We start from the raw sequence: 23,795 nt of genomic DNA on the forward strand, positions 1-23,795 counted from the left end.
TCTCTCTCTCTCTCTCTTTTTTTTTTTTTTTTGGTATTTGGGCCACACCCGGCGGTGCTCAGGGGTTACTCCTGGCTGTCTGCTCAGAAATAGCTCCTAGCAGGCACAGGGGACCATATGGGACACTGGGATTCAAACCAACCTCCTTAGGTCCTGGATCGGCTGATTGCAAGGCAAACACCGCTGTGCTATCTCTCTGGGCCCTCAATTATTTCTTTTAATTAATTTTTTTAAATATGGAATGCTTCACGAATTTGCGTATCATCCTTACGCAGGGGCCATGTTAATCTTCTCTGTATCATTCCAGTTTTAGTATATGTGCTGCCGAAATGAGCACTCTCTTAATTAATTTTAAATTTATTTTTGTATTTTATTTTAGTACTTTTGTTTTTTGTTTGTTTGTTTTTGGGTCACATCCGGCAGCGCTCAGGAGTTACTCCTGTCTCTCTGCTCAGAAATAGCTCCTGGCAGACTCGGGGGAGGGGGGAAACCATATGGGATGCCGGGATTCTAACCACTGTCCTTCTGCATGCAAGGCAAGCATCCAACCTCCATGCTATCTCTCTTGCCCTATTTCAGTACTTTTGAAAAAAAATAAACCTATCCATCTTAGCTAGGCTAAGGCAATTTTTCCTCACATTTGACCTTGAGCATTTCAGATGGTTGTTTGACACTGGCTAGCAGAATTGGGCAGCAGAGAGAGGCCCAGAGAAATGGTGTGGGGAGGCTAGGGGTAGGGGTGGGATGGGGCAGAAATGCAGCAAGCTCCCTCACTGCCAGGAATCGCCTCCTCCATCACTACAGCCTCTGCTCTGCAGAAGTGCGTTGCTGAGATGCATGCCTGCAACAGGGGCAAGAAAAGAAGTAGCAGCTAGCTCTCCAGTTAAGCATGCTATGTCTTCTCATTACATCATGTCTTCTCATTACATCATGGCGTGATTCCTTGGGGTTAGGCTACTTGACTGCAGATAGAGTATGCAGTGAAGTCAAGGCCAGCTCGGCTCAGTTCTGCAGTAGTGCCCACAGCTATCATTTCAAAACCAGAGACCAAACATCTTGTGATTGCAGATGTTTACTTTGCACCAGCATTGGCCTCTTCTCATTCAATCTCAGGCGGTTTCTTCTGACATTAGTGAGACTTGTGTTGGAATTTAAATTTGTTTTTTTTTATTTGTTTTTGGACTACATCATGTGATGCTCAGGCTTATTCCTGACTCTGTGCTCAAGGATCACTCCTAACAGGGCTTGAAGAACCATATGGGATGCTCGGAACTGAATCTGAGCCAGTTGCATGCAATACAAACACCCTACCTACTATACTATGCAATATAAATACCCTAACCACTGTACTATTGCTCCTGCCCTAAATTTAAAATTTTTTAGATTTTTATTATTTTTTCATGCAGTGGTGGTCAGGATTTATTCTTAGAGTTGTGATTAGGGCTCAGTCCTAACCTTGAACTCTGGAATAACTTCTGGAGCTGTTTAGGGGACCTTTTATGGTGCTAAGGATTGAACTGAATTCTATCATATGCAAGATAAATGACTTTCTCACTGGACGATCTCTCTGGCCTAGTGCAAGATATTTTAGACTATTACCTTTAGCTAGTTCCCCTTCCTTTATGTGGGTTTCAACTTGTTTGAGGACATTATATTTTCAGATTTATCTTCTTCCCACTTCCCTCCACTCACTGCAACCCCCCTCTACTCCCCCCACACATAGACAGATTTGAGGCCACCTGTTCACTCCACAGCCAGGAGAATGGAAAAGATTCCTGCCAGACTCTCTCCTGCATCCCACGCAGTCTACTACAATGTCCTCTCCAGCACTACCGAGGAGAAAGCCCACCTTGAGTTATGTATTCAGGATCTGTACTTGGATGGAGAGTGTTCTGAAGAAGGCATCAGAAAAGTGGTTGGTGAGGAAAACCACACAGACCCTTTTGAGCTTGTTCTTCAGGGGTTCCAACACCTTTCCATTTCCTGCATATCCTAGAGCCTGACTGCCTTATCATGCCTTGCAGATCCTTTGCTGCATTTGTAGATATTATCTGTTCTATTGCTTTTGTCCTCAGAAGTTTTTCTGTAAGTCTGCTTTGGTTATTTGGGGCACTACCATCAAATCATCCTGAATTGTGTGTCTTTCCACACCATAAACACCAGAGCACAATGATGAAAGAGAGGGTTAGGGCAGTGGCTTATTGGTAGAGCACTTGCCTTGCATGTGTGAGGCCCTGCATTCAATTTCTGGTACCAATCTGCCACCCCACCACCCAATAAATAAATGGGGAAAAGCATTAGCTGAAGAGATTTATAGTAATAAGACACTTTTGACTCAGGTTCAGATTCAGCACAGCATATGGTTTCTCAGTCCTGCCAGAAATGATCTTTGAGCACAGAACCAGGAGTGAGCTCTGAAAACTTCCAAGTGTAGCCCCAAAACTAAAAAAGAAAGATTCTCTATTCTACTTTCCTCTTCTCTTCTTTCTTAGAGATGAGAGTTCTTGTCCTTACTGGTTCTCTGAGATCTCTTATTGTCACTGTCAGAGCAATGCTTCTCTCAGCCAGAAGCATATTCAAGGATTTGGGTATGGGGAGGGGAGGATGGAGTGTGCTAGATAAACCAGGTCAAGGTAGCTTTCAGTTTGCAGAGAGACAGAATAATTAGACTCGGTTCTTCAATTATTGCCTTCACATGAACATATTCTTTCTTTTAGGAATTAGCCATTTCTCTTCTGCCCCACATTCCCTTGTGCTACCTATCTTTGTTGCTCTGATCACTGAGGCTTGTAGACTAAGAGAAGGCCTTGAAACATAGGTGTATTACCTCTGAATAATCTCTGGGCCCAGCTTGAAACTCTTAGAAGATGAAAAGTCTGATTTATTCTACATAAATTATTATATTTTTCATACCATTTTTTCTCTGGAGAACATTGGGGCCACACCAATAATTAGGGCTTATTCCCAGCTCTGTGCTCATGGATCAATCCTACTGGTGCTTAGGGAACCATATGGGATACCAGGGATTGGTATATATCTAGACCTATAGCCTAGCATCAGCCAGCCATAAAAGGGGCTTCCCTTTAAATAAGACACCTCCCTTTTAAATAAGAATTTAATGTGATTGGCTGCTGAGACTATAAAACCATCCCAGGGTTGACAGTTAGAAGAAACAGTTGGAGGAGCAGAAAGAGAATTGGTTGGTAGTTGGAAGATAGAGTTGGAGGAACATGAGGAAAGTTTGTTGGCAGTTGGAAGAGACAATTGGATTGTCCCAAACCCAGCTTTCTCTCTCCCTTTTTATCTCTCTCCTGGCCTAGGAGTTTGTCATAGACCCCCTAGGTTTCTCTAATAAATAAGACTGTGATATTTGTTGAGTCTTGCCTGCAAGGTTTTGCGGACTCCTGCAGCATGGGCTCATGTCTGGCAGGTCAGATCTGACACATATATATTCACAAATATGTGTGGACCTATTATAAGTTTATCTGAACAAATAATGCATTTATATCTATTAAACATACTATATGTATACTTTGATAAAAAGATGTGGTCTCCACTCAATATTCATGCATCTGTTTGCTCCTGGTACCATCCATTCCCTACCCTCAATTTATGAGGCAGAACAAGATGATTCAAGTTGGAAATAAAAAGTGATCAGACTTAAATACAAATCCAAAGTCAAAGACAACAAAACCAACATATCCAATCCACAACAAGTTATATATAAAAGGGACCTATTACACTAATAGGGGAGAGGTATGGGATGCATGCTGAGAACAAGGACAGAGGCAGGATAACATTGGTGGTGGAAATGGCCCTATTTCGCTGTCACTATGTACCTTAAATATAACTGTGAAAGACTTGTAACTCACATTGGTCACAATAAAAATGTAATAAAAAATATAAAAAAAGATGTGTCTCCAACCAATTGCTTTTTTTTGTTTGTTTGTTTGTTTTTCGTGGTTTTTGGGTCACACCCAGCAGTGCTCAGGGGTTATTCCTGGCTCCAGGCTCAGAAATTGCTCCTAGCAGGCATGGGGGACCATATGGGACACCAGGATTCGAACCTATGACCTCCTGCATGAAAGGCAAGCGCCTTACCTCCATGCTATCTCTCCGGCCCCAACCAATTGTTTTGACACTGTTTAATCATAGCCTTAGGTATACCATAAACTGTAACATCTTTCCACATTCGGTAAAATAATCTTGAATGAAAAGAGCTTTAATTTGGGCCGGCAAGGTGGCGCTAGAGGTAAGGTGTCTGCCTTGCAAGCGCTAGCCAAGGAAGGACAGCGGTTTGATCCCCCGGGGTCCCATATGGTCTCCCCAAGCCAGGGGCAATTTCTGAGCACCAAGCCAGGAGTAACCCCTGAGCATCAAATGGGTGTAGTCCAAAAAACAAAAAAACAATAAAAAGAGCTTTAATTTATGGTGATTAGTCAGGAGGATTTGGGGGTCAGCTGCTTCTCTCACATGTGCAGTAGCTGTTGGAAAGTTCATTGATCTGTGTCACCCTAAACTGGTGACCCATTTCTCAATATTTGAGGCAGAAATCATCTGGTTACCATTGTTAGGTTTCCTCCATCACATATTTCTGCTGCTCTTTTCTCCTTTCTAAAAGGGAAGGAGAAAAGTCTGTGTTTTTAAAGAACATTTTTTTTTTAATTATGAGAACAAAGGTACAAAGAAAGAGGACAAGGTAAAGTTACAGTGGAAGGACAATCACCCATAACATAATTCTCAGAAGTCCCCTTGCTGATATCTTAACTTTGAAATTTCAGCCAAAGAACATTAAGATAAATAAGACAGAATCCATGTACAATTACTTTGTCCCTCAAGTCCCCAGATTGTAACACATTATAATATTTCTTAACAGTACACAAAGCAATCTAAAGCCATAAAACTTACGTAACTCCTTAAACATTACAGGCATAGTATTTTCTTACATTTCCATATACATGCATATTAGCTTACATTAACCTCAAATTTTAAGTGAGTTCTTTTTAAAGATTAGAGTCAAAGGAGCACAGTAAAAATGGCGCTAGAGTGGCAATTGTTGTTTGCATAGGCCCACCAAAATATGAGGGACATGGAAAGAAATAACCCTGGCCTAAGTACAAAGAGACCCGACCCCTAAAGTTTCCTGGCATAAGACCAAGTCTAGGCTTCAGGCAAGCTAGATCGTCCAATCCAATACATTGTCTGTAGTGCCAACACACTTTTATTTTTCACACAGTCTCTGTTGTTGGTATCATGTTTCTGTATTAAAGATCCTGGAATCTGCATATCTCACATTGAAGTCAGGATGTGGAGCATCCTCTCCTTTCACCTCACAATCAAAGGGCAATGCAGGGAGCCCTGTCCTGTAAGCAGGTCGTTGTCGTTGTTAAGTCTTCTCAGTGTCAAGGGAAGTCTCTTTTGAGCAGGTCAAAGTCTGAGCAGTGTAGGTCTTCCGTGGTAGAGGATTGCTTCCAGGTGATGTTATAAACCAGCCTGGATGTTTCGTGGATGGCTTCCCTGGTTCAGGGGAGAATGGATTATGCCCTTTCTTCTGAGGTCTGTGCCAGGTCGTTATGTCAATGTTCAGGGTGTAAGGTCCCTCTGCACTACAAGATTTGTGTGTTCCAATCTCTATTAAATAGGATCTTATTTGTATGTATAGTATTTTCCCATTTTAATGTGCCTATGCAAATAAGAAGCAATGCCACGTGGTGTTATTGGCGCATATGGGGGCCATAAGAACAATTACAATGATTCCCATGACATGGTTCAATCATAAGCATTAAACTGGGGGACTCTTCCACCAAAATTCCTTGTTAAACAGCTCAAAAAGAGAAGATAAAAAGTGGTTAGAATCATCACTGTATAAGAAAAAATTTAGTAAGAATTATAGCTGTCCAAAAAAAACCACAAAATATTCTAAAGAAATACGTGTCCATTTTATGTATCTTGAAACAATTTGGGGTTGTCACACACAATGCACATCTTTGGACTGTGATTAGGATCGTACACTACTGAAGTTAAAAAGAGTAATGTAGGTTAGTGATGTTTGAGAGGGGGTTAGAGAGTTAAGGAGTAAAAAAGAGCTTTGTATGGGTGTGGGAAAGGGCAGAATACAAAATAAACATTCTGTATATGCAAAACATAACATAAGAATAAGGAATATTCTGAATACATGAAGTACATGAAGAGCCCCCGTGCGGTTCTGTAGTTTTTGGATGCCTAGGGAGGAATTTCTCCCCCCCTCCCCCCAGGGCCCGATTAACCAGGCGTGGCCTTAAAGACCCACCAGGTTTGGGGGGACCTTGGTCCCCTGGACTAGGTGGTCAGCCCAGGGGGCCTGTGGCTAGCTGTCCTGCCCAGAGCCCCCAACATACCAGGCAAAGACCCAGAAATCCTGGCATGCGGAGTGTTCTGAGACCAGCTGTGCCTCTGTAGTTTTTGGATGCCTAGGGAGGAATTTCTCCCCCCCGTCCCCCCAGGGCCCGATTAACCAGGCGTGGCCTTAAAGACCCACCAGGTTTGGGGGGACCTTGGTCCCCTGGACTAGGTGGTCAGCCCAGGGGGCCTGTGGCTAGCTGTCCTGCCCAGAGCCCCCAACATACCAGGCAAAGACCCAGAAATCCTGGCATGCGGAGTGTTCTGAGACCAGCTGTGCCTCTGTAGTTTTTGGATGCCTAGGGAGGAATTTCTCCCCCCCTCCCCCCAGGGCCCAATTAACCAGGCGTGGCCTTGAAGACCCACCAGGTTTGGGGGGACCTTGGACCCCTGGACTAGGTGGTCAGCCCAGGGGGCCTGTGGCTAGCTGTCCTGCCCAGAGCCCCCAACATACCAGGCAAAGACACCCAGAAATCCTGGCATGCGGAGTGCTCTGAGCCCAGCCGAGCCTCTGTAGTTTTTTTTCAAGTCTGTGTTTTTAAAGGAAAACAATGAAGCAAATTTATATCTTGCTTAAATACCATTTTTTCATCACTAAAAGATCACTACAGGAGACACAATATACCAAGTGAAGGCTTTTTGATAGTTTTCTTTATTTTGGGGGAGAATCAAGCTGGTTGTATTACCTCTATAGATTGTGGGATTTTCCAATCTTATATGAGTTTACATTTTTAGACATTGTTCTGATTGAATCTTTCCTGTTGGAAAGAAGAGCTAGATATTTAGATTTTTTTTTTTTTGCCTCTAGTATTCACATCAATTTTCCATAGAGTGGATAATGGAACTAAAGTCTGTTTCATCAGCATGACATGCTAAATCCTGGTGGTCTGAAAACTGGTGACTTTTATCCTCTTAGTCTGGCATGACTGACTGACTAACTCACTCAATATCTTAGGTAAAAACAGATTTGCATTCTAAGTGTTACCACTTAGAAGATATATACCTTCTCACATGATTCTTTTCTTCTCTTTAAAAGTTTTAATGAACTTGGAAAGAGCCAAGAAGAAACATCACAGGACGAAATGAAAGCAAATCTGGAGCAGTATTGAACATCAGAAGATGACAGATATGAAACAGAGAATCACAACCATTGATGCAATTCTGTACCTGGAGATACCCTAAGAGGAATTATTCCTACATCAGCTTCCATGCAAACTCAACAGAAAAGAGAGGTTGTCTTCTCTGCGCAAATCTTGTTTCCCCTGCAAAGCTTTGTGGGAATTACCCCTAAATAGATTAAGGGAAAGACCTGGGAAAACAGGACCAGGATCCTCTGATCTAAATTTTTTGGAGTGGCCAATCCTGTGGGCCTATAGGAGTAGAATCCCCTGGTGCACAAGGCAATATTTCATGTGTCCCTGTCACACCTCTAGCAGCCTGTCCCTAGGGTCTTTGTGAAATGGCTTAAGGTCCTGTCTTGGCTAGGAGCCATGGTAGCTACACACTAGCAGGGTTTTTTCTTTCTGTAATTCAGGCCTGAAAGTTCAGGGGTCTGTTATGTGGCAGGGTTGATAGAGGCACATCTTCCTCAGTCGAAGCTTCAAGCTATGTGCCATATCACAGCTGAAAATTTGGGAAAAGAATAATTAAAAAGATTACATAGCACCTTTGGATTCTGTCCAGCTTTTCATTCTCGGTACTGCTCTCATCTGCAAGCATCTGGGACTCTTATAAACGTAATTCTCTATGTCCAATGAGAGGAGGAAAACATATATGCAGAAAATTATAAGAGTAATTCTCCATGTCCAATGCAGAGGAGGAAAACAAATTTCCAGAGCCATCCAATAGTAGCTGTAAGGATGATGTCAGAAATAAATATCATGGAATTTAAAAAATGTAATTTTTAAACATTTTTCAATAAACATTATTGAGGTTCTGACTATTGGAGGAGATATGAAAAGTAGGAGAAGAGAGACTATTGTGAAAGACTCTTTTGCTAAGAAGTCAGATATATTTGGGATAGTAGAGAACACAGTTCCTCCTTTACAGAGCCTTAGACTTAGAACTGCTAAGCTTGCCAGCAGCATATAGACAGAGCTAAGAAAGGAACAAAGAACAGAAGGGAAGTGGAAAGAGCATTTCCTGCAACTCTCCTTCCTTAAGCAATTGCTCAGGGGTCTATTCCAAATTACAGCAGATATTATAGAATAGCTTTTACCTATAAGGACTGAGTAGTAAAGAGATGGTTCTCTTGAAGGTTCATGATCATTTCAATCTTTGATGATTAGTAGAGGACTGTGGATGGGATGTAAAAGAAGAATGCAAAGGGTGCTATACAGGGGCCAGAGAGATAGCACAACGGTGTTTGCCTTGCAAGCAGCCGCCCCAGGACCCAAGGTGGTTGGTTCAAATCCCGGCATCCCATATGGTCCCCAGTGCCTGCCAGAAGCTATTTCTGAGCAGATAGCCAGGAGTAACCCCTGAGTACAGCCGGGTGTGGCCCAAACACCAAAAAAAAAAGGGGGGGGAGGGTACTATACAATGAAAAGCAAAATTCATTTAAAACAGTGATGAAAATCAAAAGACAATACTTACCTGGCAGGGGAGATACCATGATCAAGAAGATGGTTTCCCCAGGGTGAAGCTTATCCATTGCATTCCGGATGTGCTGACCCCTGCGATTTCCCCAAATGTGGGAAACTCAACTGCATAATTTGTGGTAGTGGGGGACTGTATTCGCGCTCTCCCCCTCCAAAAAAAAAGAAAATCAAAAGACATTTATTTGAAAGTGCTATCAAGAGAAACCTAATGGAAACAAATTCGGAGTATAGCAGATAATAAAAACACCCAAAGACAGAGTTTGGTCAAAGTATGGAGAGTTAGGGCAACAGAAAGCTTGTAAACTTTGGAGCTCATTTTATAGACCTTCTTTTGTTTCAGTAGTGAGCAAGGGAATCCCACCCTGCTCTGTCTTGATTCTCTGAGTTGGTGGGATTCAATTTGCCAGGCCAAGCAGTGACAAAACCATTCTCTCAACGTCCCACAATTGACTGTGTGGCAACTAAATAAAAGCTTTTCCCTGAGCCTAAAACAATATCACAGAAGTATTTTAGAAACTCAGTAAGAATTAAAAAAATTCCACCCTTCTTTTTCTTTCTTTCTTTCTTTCTTTCTTTCTTTCTTTCTTTCTTTCTTTCTTTCTTTCTTTCTTTCTTTCTTTTTTCTTTCTTTCTTCTTTCTTTCTTTCTCTTTCTTTCTTTCTCCCTTTCTTTCTTTCTTTCTTTCTTCCTTCCTTCCTTCCTTCCTTTCTTTCTTCTTTCTTTCTTTCTTTCTTTCTTTCTTTCTTTCTTTCTTTCTTTCTTTCTTTCTTTCTTTTTTCTTTCTTCTTTCTTTCTTTCTTCCTTCCTTCCTTTCTTTCTTTCTTTCTTTCTTTCTTCCTTCCTTTCTTCCTTCCTTCCTTCCTTCCTTCCTTCCTTTCTTTCTTTCTTCCTTCCTTTCTTCCTTCCTTCCTTCCTTTCTTCCTTCCTTCCTTCCTTCCTTCCTTCCTTCCTTCCTTCTTTCTTTCTTTCTTTTTTTTTTTTTGATTTTGGATTTTGGGTCACACCTGACAGGGCTCAGGGGTCACTCCTGGTTCTATGCTCAGAAATTGCTCCAGGCAGGATCAGGAGACCATATGGGATGCCAGAATTCAAACCACTGTCCTTCTGCATACAAGGCAAATGCCTTATCTCCATGCTATCTCTCCGGCTAAGAATTCCACCCTTCTTTAGCATTTCCCATGTCCTAGCTAATAAGAGTAATTGAAGGGCACACAAATCTTATCTAAAGAAGACATAATTCTCTATTTCTTTCCGCTTCCTACCCTCAGACTGCCACTCTAAGCACTGATCTTGAGCACAGCAGGAGATGGCTAGTCTTACTTTGTGATGAAGGGTCTGCATGCTTGCCAACTTTCGCTATCTCCTCACTATGGAGGGAATTTCTTCTTCTTTTTCTTTATGAATGCCCTGTAATAGTATGTTTCAGATAAAAAATAATTTAAAATCAACATAGCTTCTGAGTACCACAACCCCAATAGAAAACACCAGGGTCAATTAGGTCAATGAACTGAAAAGGAGATAATTTAGTGTGGAACAAGGAAGTTAGGGAACATCGAGGCACATAAAAATTCTTATTAAGTAATGAAAAGTTCCTTGGATGAAGAGAGCATCAGAGCATGTACCAAGTGTAGAACATACTTTCTAAACTGCTCTCTACCTTTACATGTGTGTGTATTTATAAATAAAGCAACACTTGATTTTCTTTTTATAATTAGGACAGAAAAGGGGTGAACTGGGGTAAGTTTTAGACATAAGGACATAGTACTGAAAAAGGTTTATCCATTGACCTGAATGATAAAATATTGCCTGTTGTCAATTGATTCTTCATCTAGTGGTTTTGACTATAGGTTGGGGTGGAATTACACATTCAAGGCAATCAGAAGAAATTATGTAAGGGTTAATAAAAGAGTTTTAGAAGCTTTCACCCAGGAAGACTTTCAATCTGGACTGAAATTACTAATCTAGATCCATTTCAGAGTTGAGTATGTCAAGATAACACAGCTAAGAATGTGTTACACATCTAAGAAGTAAAATTTTCACTTTCTTTTTCTCTTCTTTCTTTTCTTCTTTCTTTCTTTTTCTATTTTTTAGTTTTGGTTTTTGGGTTACAGCCAGTGGTACTCAAGAATCACTCCTGATGGGCTCAGGGAACCATATGGGTTGTTGGAGATCAAACCCAGGACTGCTGTATGCAAATAAAGTACTTTACTGCTGTTCTATATCTCCAGACCCTAAACTTTAATTTTTCCGATTTTAGGCTGAGAATCTCATTATTTGTATCTTTCTTAGAACCATCACACACAGCTGCCCAGCAAATGGGAAAATGTAGAATTGCTTTCCAGTTTGTCCTAGACCTGCTAAAAAGAGTACAGTTCATGCTTGATGCTTTGATAGCCAGGCATCATTCTGGTACCAACTCAGCTACACCAAAATCCATATAACTCCACATTCATTTACAAAGGAAGTTTTATTTTCAGACCTTAAATGGAGGTACTAAAAAAAAAGAAAACAGTGTTAAAAGTGGGAACACTTAACAAGCACAACCTTTTATTCTGGATAACAATTAGGAACAGTTAGGTATTTAAATCATGCACAAAATTTTCTTTTATGGGATGCAGAAAATGTTGTACTGCTTTTTCTTTTCACAAGAGTCAAGAGTGGGTTCCAACAATAAGGTAGTGCCAGCATCCATTATCTATCAAAAATGCATCCATGGCAGATACAATATGCTTTTAGAAACAATAGTACACAAAAAAACACCTTTGGTAGGAAATGTGCACAGCATTACTGCAGGCAAGCCTTAGAAACTTGTGACTAATGGGCATGTTCTTATAGGCTCTTGGTGACAAATTTTGAATCCTTTTTGAAGTGAACATTTATTAGGAAGGTCTAATGTTTTCTGACTTGCAAGCAATGATGTTGGTTTTTAAATGAGACACACAGGCAGTACTGACTAGTAAGAAAAAAAAAAAACACTCCTGGATGGAAGGGTAGTTGGAACACCAGGCTGGCAGTCCATCGGCCTCTCCTCCTTCCTCATTGTGCTTTGATTTGGAAGGCTTTCAGAACATGGTGAGTACATTTGTTGTTGTTGATCAAGGATTTCTGCATTTTGGAAGGGACTGGCCTTTCAAGGCATCGTTTTATTATCCAGACTCCTAAATGCTTATGTAAATCCCACCACCATGAGAAGGAAGGAAATAAGAAGGGAATATCTGTTAAGCTTCATCATATGGAGCCCTTGGTTCCCAGCCTGATTTTGCCACTCCTTACCCACCCGTCCACCCACCTACTTCCTTTCCTGATCCCAGGAGAGTTGCAGGAACCAATTTGAGGTTTATATTTAACACCTGCAAATCTTGGCTAAAAGATCTTCCTTTTTTCTCCTTCACCACCCCCTCTCTCAAATCCCAACACTTGAGTCAGCGTTTCCCAAATTATGCCTCTGTGGAGAGAGAACTTCTGTGTCAATACCACAAAGGCCTCACCTATTTGTTTTTAGCTTCCCTAGCAGATCACCTTTCATCAAATACTGATGATACTTATTACAAAAATAAGCCATTCCTAGCTTTGACTCAATACCTCCAGGTTCTGCTCTGACATGTGTGGTACTCACCCAGGGAGATCCTCAGCTTCTTGGCTGTAACTAGCCCAAGAACAGTTCCTAGGATACAAAGACAGTGCTGCTTACTGCCTTCCACCTATCTGCTCATTGACTCTGCATATCTATGCAAAACTGAAAATACCATGTATGTATTTTCTAAATGAGGATAAGGCAGGTACAAGACACTAAGAAGCTGGAGTAAGGGGAAGCGCCTTTGTGTCTCCAAATAGGACACTTTCCCTATAAGAGCTTCTCCCCTCCAATAGAAGCCTGTCTCCCAGATGATTCAGAGTCCTACACTGAAGAGGCAGCCTGGGGGCGAGATTGACCACCTCAACTTTCTAATTGTCACCAAGCGAAAGAACACAGAACAAGTGCCATGGAAGGTCTTGTTAAATTTAATTACTTTACAACTTGCACAAAACCCATTAACTCTTAGTCAAATATGGCTCACTGGGAGAACACCTTGGCTTTCATAAGTCTGGTTTCTAGATCTGATCTCTAGCACCACAAAACACATACACAGCCAGTCTGTAGCCTAAGGATAAAGTCTGACATGTCTAATAAATGCTTATAATATATGACAAACATATTGTGCATTTGTGTGTGTTTGAGGTTTTAGTGCATTACTTTAAAGAATCCAAAGAAATGGAACAACTTGGACTTGTTGATTTGTGTAAGGGTGGAAGGGTGAAGATTCATATAGCACCTTTCTTCTCATCTGTTTTGTGTCTAGTAGCTTCCTTATTGTTTTAGGGGCTTCTAAGTGATGGACTCATACATGACTCTCAATACCTTGGATTCATGTTTCTTTTCATTTGCTTGCTTTTCATGATTAAAAATAACCATAGAAGAAGCCAAAAGTACTTGCCTTGCATGTGTAAAGCTCTAACGTTGATCTCTAAAAGGAAAGGAAAGGGAAAGGAAAGGGAAGGGAAGGGAAGGGAAGGAAAAGAAAAGGAAAGGGAAAAGGAAAGGGAAAAGAAAAGGAAAGGAAAGGGGAAAAGGAAAAAAGAAACAAAACAAAACAGGAAAAAGGAAATGAAATGAAACAGAAAAAAGGAAATGAAACAAAACGAAAAGAGAAGAGGAAAAGGAAAGAAAAGAAAAAGGAAAGGAAAAAGGAACGAAAAGAAAAGAAGAAAAAGAAGTAAAGAAGAAAGATAAAGAGAGAGCAGTAAGAAGAAAGAAGAAAAGAAAGAAAGAAGAAAGAAAGAAAGGAAGGAAGGAAGGAAGAAAGAAAGAAAGAAAGAAAGAAAGAAAGAAAGAAAGAAAGAAAGAAAGAAAGAAAGAAAGAAAGAAAGAAAGAAAGAAAGAAAGAAAGAAGAAAGAAAGAAAGAAAGAAAGAAAGAAAGAAAGAAAGAAAGAAAGAAAGAAAGAAAGAAAGAAAGAAAGAAGAAAGAAGAAAGAAAAAGAGAGAAGGAAGGAAGGAGGAGGGAGAGAGGGAGGGAGGAAGGGAGGGAGGAAGGGAGGATAAAAGGAAGGAGGAAAAGAGGGAAGGAAGGAAAGAGGGAGGGAAGGAAGGAGGAAAAGGAGGAAAGGAAGGAAGAAAGGAGGGAAGGAAGAAAGAAGGGAAGGAAGGAGAGAAGTAAGGAAGGAAGGAGGGAAGAAAGAAAAGGAGGGAAGGAAGGAAAAAGGGAAGAAAGGGGGAAGGAAGGAAAGAGGGAAGAAAGGGGGGAAGGAAGGAAGGAAGGAAGAAAGGAGGGAAGGAAGGAAGGAAGGAAGGAGGGAAGGAAGGAAGGAAGGAAGGAAGGAAGGAAGGAAGGAAGGAAGGAAGGAAGGAAGGAAGGAAGGAAGGAAGGAAGGAAGGAAGGAAGGAAGGAAGGAAGGAAGGAAGGAAGGAAGGAAGGAAAGAGGGCGGGAAGAAAGGAAGAAGGGAGGTAAGAAAGGAAGGAGAAGCTGTTTGGGTTTATTTCTGTCCAAAATTTGCCAAGTTTGATAAGGCAGAAAAGCCCTTGAAGAAAAGAATATGTTATCTGATTATTAAAAAAACATTTATTATTTATTTGTTTGGGTTTTGAGCTACACCTGACACCACTCAAGGGTTACTCTTGCTCTGCAGGAAGGGGACAATATGGGATGCCAGGGATTTGAGTCCTTGGTTGGTACAGGGTCGGCCTTGTAAAAGGCAAACACCCTACCACTGTGCTTTGCTCCAGCCCCATTCTCTGTTTACTTCTAAGTGCACAGCACTTGATGTAAGACCTGAAACTTTTATCCTGACCACACTACTTATTCAACCTGATGCTGAACTTTTTCAGTTCCTCACAGAAGAATCAATTTCATAAATGCAAACGTACTGGAAAGTGTGCCTGAGGACAGGTTGATCATATGACATTCTCCTTCATACTCCAGGGGGGAAAGTAGAGGTTCCCATCCCACCTATTCCACCAAATTGTGCATTCATCCTGGGGCTCTGGAGGCCAGTCCAGGTTGTACTTCCTAAAACAGCCAAGGGAGTCCACTTTCCTCAGAGTAAGCAGAGCTTCTCTGGAAGGTCTGGGGAGAGATCAAATCTGGGCATATGAAAGAGGCAAGCTGACTGGTTCTCTCCCAGCTTCTATTCATCACCAGCTGAGTAGAGTCTGTCTTCTCTCTGAAGGAACAGATCTCTGTCTACATGCTGCAAAAAGTTGGTTCTCATCTCGATGGTACCAGGAGGAATCAAAGAAACCACTTCTAAAGCAGTGACACTGTTCTTGCCATCTTCCACACAATCAGTAAATATCAGCTCTTTTCCAGTCAGTTTGAAACATTTTGCTTATCCATATGTGTTAGCATTGAGGGTTATCATTAATCCAATTTCATGGATTTCAAGTTGATATTGAATATGTAACTGCTAGCTTCTGCACCTCAAAAGAAATAGTGCCCAGGATACAAAAGCCACCCACCGTGTGGGAGAAACTATTCACCCAATACCCATCATATAAGGGGCTAATATCCAAAATATACATGGCACTGACAGAACTTTACAAGAAAAAAACATCTAATCCCATCAAAAAATAGGAAGAAGAAATGAACAGACACTTGGATAAAAAAGAAATACAAATGGCCAAAAGACACATGAAAAAATGCTCCTCGTCACTAATCATCAGGGAGATGCAAATCAAAACAACTCTGAGATACCATCTCACACCACAGAGATTGGCACACATCACAAAGAATACAAACAATCAGTGCTGGCAGGGATGTGGAGAGAAAGGAACTCTTATCCACTGCTGGTGGGAATGCCATCTAATCCAACCTCTATGGAAAACTGGAAATTGAGCTCCCATTCGACCCAGCTATTCCACTCCTTGGGATATACCCTAAGAACACAAGAATACAACACAAAAACCCCTTTCTCACACCTATTTTTATTGCAGCACTTTTCACAATAGCCAGGCTCTGAAAACAACCAAGATGCCTTTTAACAGACGAATGGCTAAAGAAACTGTGGTATATATACACAATGGAATATTATGCAGCCATCAGGAGAGATGAGGTCATGAAATTTTCCTATACATGGATGTACATAGAATCTATCATGTTGAATGAAATAAGTCAGAGAGAGAGAGAGAGAGATGCAGAATAGTCTCACTCATCTTTGGGTTTTAAGAAAGATAAAAGTCATTTTTGCAACAATCCTCAGAGACAATGAGAGGAGGGCTGGAACTTCCAGTTCACTTCACGAAGCTCACCACAAAGAGTGGTGAGTGCAGTTATAGAAATAACTACACAGAGAAGTACCATAATCATGTGAATGAATGAAAGAACTGGAAAGCCTGTCTGGAGTACAGGTGGGGGTGGGGTGGGATGGAGGAAGATTTGGGACATTGGTAGTGGGAATGTTGCACTGGTGAAGGGGGTGTTCTTTACATGACTGAAACCTAATCACAGTCATATTTGTAATCAAGATGCTTAAATAAAGAAAAAAAGAATATGTAACTGCTACAGTCTTAGTAGTTAATATGTTAAAATCAGTAAATTGTTTATATTGATTGAATATATATATATATATATATATATATATATATATATATATATATATATATAGAGTCACTTTGGTGCAGAGTATAAAGTTCCATAATAGCCTTTTTTGTAACTTGGGGGCTTAAGCATTTTGACACGATTTCAAAATTATGGTAGCAGTTTCTGACAGGCTAATTTAAAAACAAATTCCAAACATAATAGCAGGGTTTGGTAATCATTGACTTCTAAACAAGGGGCTAGAAGCCTATAAGAGGGAGTAAGCAGGTTTGACCCTGGGCCATGAATCTTCAGATCTGGATGTGTGAAAATGGATCACATGTCAATCATGCAATTTTTGTTCCCAGTCATTCCGTGGACTATAAAATATTTATTGAAAAGGAAGCTTTAATATAAATCTTTTCTTTCCTCAGAGGATGTTAAAGCATAATCTCCTCCGACACAAACATTACTGTGAGAAGTTAAAACTTCAGTCCATCAACCAGCTGTTTCTAAATATACAGAAATATGGCATGAACCATCTAAATGTTTCACTTTTTTGGTTGGAGACATACATCATTTAGATAGAGCCTAAAGCACATTCCAACAAAAGCTCACTGAAGAATACAGCTTTTCGAGGTAGGAGAGAAACAGCACCAGAAAAATGCTTTCTCCAGCCCCCTGGCAAATGTACTGATGCTCAAAGGGTTTGTATTGGGCTCTTGTTAAGGCTCTCAGAGATGGGCGCAGCTGCAAAGTCTGTGGCCAAAAAATCCTGTTGATAGGATTTGACAGAGTGAGCACACCCTCTCCTTCTAACATACTGACCTGGTGCTTGTGTCATTGGATTCTGTGGGGAGCCTGTATCAGGAGAGCCAAACCAAGAAATGCATTGTGGTCTCATACTGCCATCAGAAAACCCACATGTCACCCAAGACATGTCACCCACTTCCTGGGGCCTATTCATATAGTCAGGGACAGAAAGAAAAAGTAACTGCAAAAATAAAAGACAGTGTGGTAATAATACCCAGAGACAATAGAGATGAGGACAGGCAGGACCGGACTATGATGTGACACCACAAAGAGCGGTGAGCGCAGTTAAAGAAATAACTGCACTGACAGCTACCATGACAATGATAGTGAAAAAGAGAAAGAGAATGCCCATCCTGAAGACAGGCCAGAAGTGAGGGAGGAGGGAAATGGGGAACATTGGTGGTGGAAAAGTTACACTAGTGAAGGGTAGTGTACATTTGATGACTGAAACCCGACATTATTTTAACCACGGTGATTAAAGAAATTATTATTATTAATTATTTTAAAAATTAGGTAATTTCTGACTTTGAATGCTTTGAGTTGGGTTCCTATTTAATAAACTCAGTTGACCATAGAGGGGAGAGAGACAGGCTTTGGCCTAGTGATGAAACTGTATAGTGAAACCTGATGAGCTGTTTTCTTGAAGGAGTTTACCTGCATAAATAACATTTGCCAAATTAGACCCAGGTATTGGTCATCAATGTTAGTGATGACCACATTAAACAATGTTAGTGATATTTCACCGCATTAAAATGATATGCTTGAGAAAATCCTTTAAAAATAAAACTATAAACTAATTTTAATAACATGAAATTTCACTTACTTTTTTTCTATTTTAAAAATACTTGGGGGGACCGGAGTAATACCACAGTGGGTAGGGCATTTGCCTTGCATGTGGTTAACCCAGGACCAACCCAAGTTCTATCCCTGGCATCACATATGGTCTCCCAGCCTGCCAGGAGAGATTTATGAGCACAGAGCCAGGAGTAGCCACGAAAAGCATCTGGGTGTGGCCCAAGAGCCGAGAGAGAGAGAGAGAGAGAGAGAGAGAGAGAGAGAGAGAGAGAGAGAGAGAGAGAGAGAGAGAAAGGAACAAAAATATTTTTAAATTAAAGCACTATGAATTACAAAGTTATTGGATTGAATTTTAGACATACAATGTTTTACCACCAATCCCACTACCAGAGTCAAGCTCCCTCCACCAGTGTTCACAAAGTCCATCCCATACCTCTGCCTCCCAGCCTGCCATTTTAACAGGCATCTTTTTTTGGGGGGGGGGGTCACACCCGGCAGTGCTTAGTGGTTACTCCTGGCTCCATGCTCAGAAATCGCTCCTGGCAGGCTTGGGGGACCATATGGGATGACGGGATTCAAACCAATGACTTTCTGCATGAAAGGCAAACGCTTTACCTCCATGCTATCTCTCCGGCCCCACAACAGGCATCTTTTTAAGCTTGGTTGTTAAAGTGAAACTAGAAATTCTTTCTGATCTCACTTTCTGTATGTTTGTTTGTTTGTTTTGGGGTCACACCCGGCAGTGCTCAGTAGTTATTCCTGACTCTGTACTCAAAAGTCACTCCTGGCAGGCTCAGGCAACCATTTGGGATGCCACTGGGATTTAAACCAGGGTCCATCCTATGATGGCCACATGCAAGGCAAATGCCTTACCTCTGTGCCATCGCTCCTGCCCCTGATCCCACTCTTTAAAAATTCTAGCTTTGAATATGTACCCAAAGACTAAGAAAACACTAAATGGAGAATGTGTGTGTGTGTGTGTGTGTGTGTGTGTGTGTGTCACTGAGTTTTTATAAGGTCTGGAAATAATCTAAGTGCCCATATAAAGACGATTTGATAAAGAGGTGGTGTATTTATACACTAGGACTACTACTAAGCTATTAAAAAGAGGACATCCTGCCATTTGTAATGCATGATTGAATTTAGGCAGCATGTATTTAATGAAGTGAGTCAGACAGAGATACACAAACAGGACATGACTTGCATGTGATAGGTAGACAAACAAAATAAAGAAAAGAAAACTCTTAATTATAAATCTAAACTCGTGGTTGCCTGAAGGAGAGGAGTGAGTGGGGCAAATCAAATAAAAGAGGCAATTATATGGACAAAGATGAAATTAGATCGATTGATTTATTATTTTTTGTTTTCTCTCAAGAGATACTAAGAGATACTAGGTGGGGGTCACTCATAGTGATACTTGGCCAATGACACAGGCCAATACTTAGCCAGGGCTTAGTGATGTGACGTTCTTTAGTCTCAGCTGTTCTGGGAACTTTGGGTCCTCAGTAGGACTTGGGGCCCCTATCGTTGAACCCTGTGATGATTAGGGGACAGGGATGTGCAGAGGGTCAAAGTCAGGGACACATGGGAAAAGCATTGAGATGACTTCCTGTCCCTATAATTAATTAATCAAGTCCAATTTCCAGAAGTCAAATATAAAATCTGATAACAGTATAAATAGTCTTTGGGAAAATTAAAATTCAGGTGTCACCATGTACAAAGTTATTCATAATTGAGTTTAGGCATACAATGTTCCAACAAAATTCCTTCATTAGTGTCTACTTATATCCACCAATGTTTCAGTTTCACTCCTGCCCTCTAGTCTGCAACTCTTTTCTTTTTCCCTTTTTTATTCTTTTAGGAACTGTGGTTTACAATACTATTAATAATAGGGTATCATGAAATTCATCGTACTGCCTTTCAGCATCTAGTCCTCTCTAAGAGAGCACTTCTTTCTTCTATTATTGGCTAGTGTCATGACCTACCCCACAGTGGGGCATCCTACTAAGAAGTTGTTCTCTGTGTCCCTCTCCTCTGACTCACTTCACTCAGCATGATACTTTCCAGATCCAACCATGTATCAACAAACAGCACAATTTTATCTATGGCCACTTAGTATATTGTTGTGTAGATGTACCATTACATCTTTATCCAATTCATCTGTTCTTGAGAACTTGGCTTGTTTCCAGATTGTGGCTATGGTGAAAAAGTGCTGCAGTGAAGGTAGGAGTGCAAAGGGTTTCCCAGTACTGTGGTTTTGATAAAAGACTTCTTACAACCAATTCTTGTTCTGAAGAGCTGAAAGAGCAGAAAGAAAAGGAGGAAGGAAGGAAGGAAGGAAGGAAGGAAGGAAGGAAGGAAGGAAGGAAGGAAGGAAGGAAGGAAGGAAGGAAGGAAGGAAGGAAGGAAGGAAGGAAGGAAGGAAGGAAGGAAGGAAGGAAGGAAGGATGAAAGGAAGGAAGGAAGGGAGGGAGGAAGGAAGGAAGGAAGGAAGGAAGGAAGGAAGGAAGGATGAAAGGAAGGAAGGAAGGGAGGGAGGAAGGGAGGGAAGGAGGGAGGAAGGAAGGAAGGGAGGAAGGGAGGAAGGGAGGGAGGAAGGGAGGAAGAGAGAGGGAGGAAGGGAGGAAGAGAGAGGGAGGAAGGAAGGCAGGGAAGGAAGAAGAAAGAAAAAGATAAGAAAGAAAGAAAGAAAGAAAGAAAGAAAGAAAGAAAGAAAGAAAGAAAGAAAGAAAGAAAGAAAGAAAGAAAGAAAGAAAGAAAGAAAGAAAGAAAGAAAGAAAGAAAGAAAGAAAGAAAGAAAGAAAGAAAGAAAGAAAGAAAGAAAGAAAGAAAGAAAGAAAAAGAAAGAAAGAAAGAAGAAAGAAAGAAAGAAAGAAAGAAAAATAGGGGCAGGATTGGTAGTACAGCTGTACAGCTGTAGGGCATTTGCCTTGCATACAGCTGACCCAGAACGGATGGTGGTTCAAATCCTGGCATCCCATACGAGCCTGCCAGGAGCAGGCTCCTGAGCCTGAGCACAGAGCCAGGAGTAATCCCTGAATGCCACTGGGTTTGGCCCCAAAACCAAAAACCAAAAAAACAAAACAAAACGAAAGACAGAGAAAGAGAAAGGGAGGGGAGGAAGAATTGAGAAAGGGAATAAGAAAGAAAACAGATGGAGAAAGGAAAAAAGGAAGAAAAAAGAGGTCAGAAGAGGGAGTAAATCTATGCTCTCATAAAAATAGGTGCTGGACAGCGGTAGGGCATTTGCCTTGCACACAGCCAACACCAGATGGAGCCAGGTTTGATTCCCAACATCCCATATGGTCCCTAAGGCCTGCCAGGAACTATTTCTGAGCCCAGAGCCCAGAACAACCCTTGAACCTGCCATGTATGATTCATAAAGCCCCCCCCCAAAAAAAGGGGGGCTGGTTCACAAAGAGTGATGAATTTAGTTAGAGAAATAACTACATTGCGAGCTATCCTAACAATGAGAATGTATGAGAAAATAGAAAGCCTGTCTAGAGTACAGGTGGGGGCGGGGTGGGGAGGAAGGATATTTGGGACATTGGTGGTAGGAATGTTGCACTGGTGATGGAAGGGTGTCCGCTTATATGACTGAAACTCAACCACCATCGTGCTTGCAACCAAGGTGTTTAAATAAAAAACATTATTTAAAATGAAGTTGTTGGAGATACAGTACAGGGGTTAGAGTGCTTGCCTGGCATGTGGTTGACCCTAGTTCACTCTTCGGCACTGAAAATAATCCCTCAAGCACCTCCTCCAGGAGTAGCCCCTGAGTAACACTAGGTGTTTCCTGTCTAAAGCACAGTGACTATCTCTAGACGCATACTTGGCAGTGAGTAACCATGGAGGAAGGTTAAAAGGAGCCTTTCCTACCTAAAATAGCCTCAGACCCGGCACTAGTAGACCCTAGAGTTTGAATAAGAAGCCTCATGGGGCTCTCGGGTCCCCCGAAATCCCCAACCCACTGTAGTGCATGTGTGCCTAAAATTTTTATTTTTCTATTCATGTGCTCTGCTTTTACCTTAAAAGTGACATTTTTTTCTATTGAACTTGACTTACGGCTTTAGCAAAAAAAAAAAAAAAATCTTGAAAAATGACATGTGCAGGCCTACCAGTCACTGTTGTATGATTGGGCTTCCTTGTGGCCCTGTGACCTTCAAACATCATCCTTACTTCAGGGGCCACCCCACCTTTGTACTGAGAGGGCCTTGGAAACCCTCCCATATGAGCCCTCTTAGGACTCATAGTTCCAAAGCCAATAACTCCACAGTTATTAGTATTTTGAAAATTTTCTCACTAGAAGTTTTGTCCATGTATTTTAGGTAAACAACAAAATACAGCTAGATCACTGCCATTCTCTTCACTTGGTTTCAGCTCCTTCAGATGCTATAATTTATAGGATTTTATTTTCTACCTTATGGTTGTTTATTTTCCTTAATAGCCTTGTATAAATAGCCTTATCAGAAGCTTTCTTAGAAGTAAATTATATCCACTGGGTCAGCTTTGTCTGCAGTTATATTAATCTGGAAGTTATAACTGTAATATTTCCTGAAAATGTCTGATACTACGGAAGTCACAAATGTGATAATTAACGTGCAATTTGAAAAACATATTCCCAGATACCCAAACATGGGGGAAGGCAGATCTCTTGGAGGCAGACAGATCCCAATGAGGCATTTTGCTTCCTTGTTCCTGCTTCTTTTATGACACTTTCCATGCCTCTACCTATTTTCATTAATACAGACAAAACAGCTTGTTCCACGGAGAAACCCACTGGAAAGAAATCTTGCCCATTTGGGGGTTTGAGCACTTTTGGAAGCATAGGGATCATTGTGTCAGAAATAGATTACCTGGCAGTGAAACCTGTCCAATGCAGGAAAGGCTGAAGGCCAGATTATCTGTATTGGGGATAAGTGATTGGAGGGTGGGGTGGGTTGGGGCGCTGAGGATGGGTGTGAAAGGATTCCTTTCAAAGCAGCTTCTGGAATATCTCCAATATCCTGCTCCGGTCTATAGGTAGGCAACAAAGTACTTCTGGCAAAGGTGACTGAATCACTGGATCAGATCAGAGGGAGTTGAGTTGACCTTAGTGAAATTGGAAAGCAGAGACCAGAGTCCAATGTCCAGGGGAAAAAAAAACAAAAGAAGCAATAAGGTGTGATGACAGGGAGACAGATAGATGGCAGTGGCACACACCCTCCTACTGACTAGGTTCCAATTTGGCTGCACAAGTTCTGCTAAGTCAGTACTTTGTTCAAGGGATGATGGGCCAGGTCACAAACACAAACAACAAACTGCTATGATTTCCCAGCCTGGGATATTGCCCAAGTCAAAGAATGTGGGCTTATGGACAAACTGAGTGAAATCCCAGAGACACTAGCAGATTTGTTAATGATGATTTGGATAATACAGTGTCTCTCAAAGTTCCTTTAGTCAGTCTCTGCTATATTCCCTTCTACCATTGTGTTAGTTGAAGTTTCCCTCATTAAAAAAAAATCTACTGCTTTATTCCCTGTTTTATCCCAAAGTAATACAGCCATTAGAAGCTTACCTTTGGAAAATGTTTTTTCTTCTCCTTCTTGAACTCTTCTTATTCCTCCTTCTCTTCCTCCTCCTCCTCCTCCCCTTCTACTTCATCTTCTACTTCTCCT

At 41.2% G+C, this 23,795-nt stretch overlaps 2 non-coding genes across 2 annotated transcripts; one reads left to right on the forward strand and one right to left on the reverse strand.

Annotated features, from left to right (window-relative positions):
* Positions 1–230: 230 nt before the first annotated feature.
* LOC126025118 (U6 spliceosomal RNA) lies at positions 231–337 on the reverse strand. Its single transcript, XR_007501165.1, has one exon. It is a non-coding gene; the product is annotated as a U6 spliceosomal RNA (small nuclear RNA).
* An 8,628-nt stretch (positions 338–8,965) lies between these two features.
* Positions 8,966–9,129, forward strand: LOC126025267 (U1 spliceosomal RNA). Its single transcript, XR_007501298.1, has one exon. It is a non-coding gene; the product is annotated as a U1 spliceosomal RNA (small nuclear RNA).
* Positions 9,130–23,795: the final 14,666 nt, after the last annotated feature.

Source organism: Suncus etruscus, chromosome 12 (assembly GCF_024139225.1).
Source record: "Suncus etruscus isolate mSunEtr1 chromosome 12, mSunEtr1.pri.cur, whole genome shotgun sequence".
Classification (NCBI taxonomy): Eukaryota; Metazoa; Chordata; class Mammalia; order Eulipotyphla; family Soricidae; genus Suncus; species Suncus etruscus.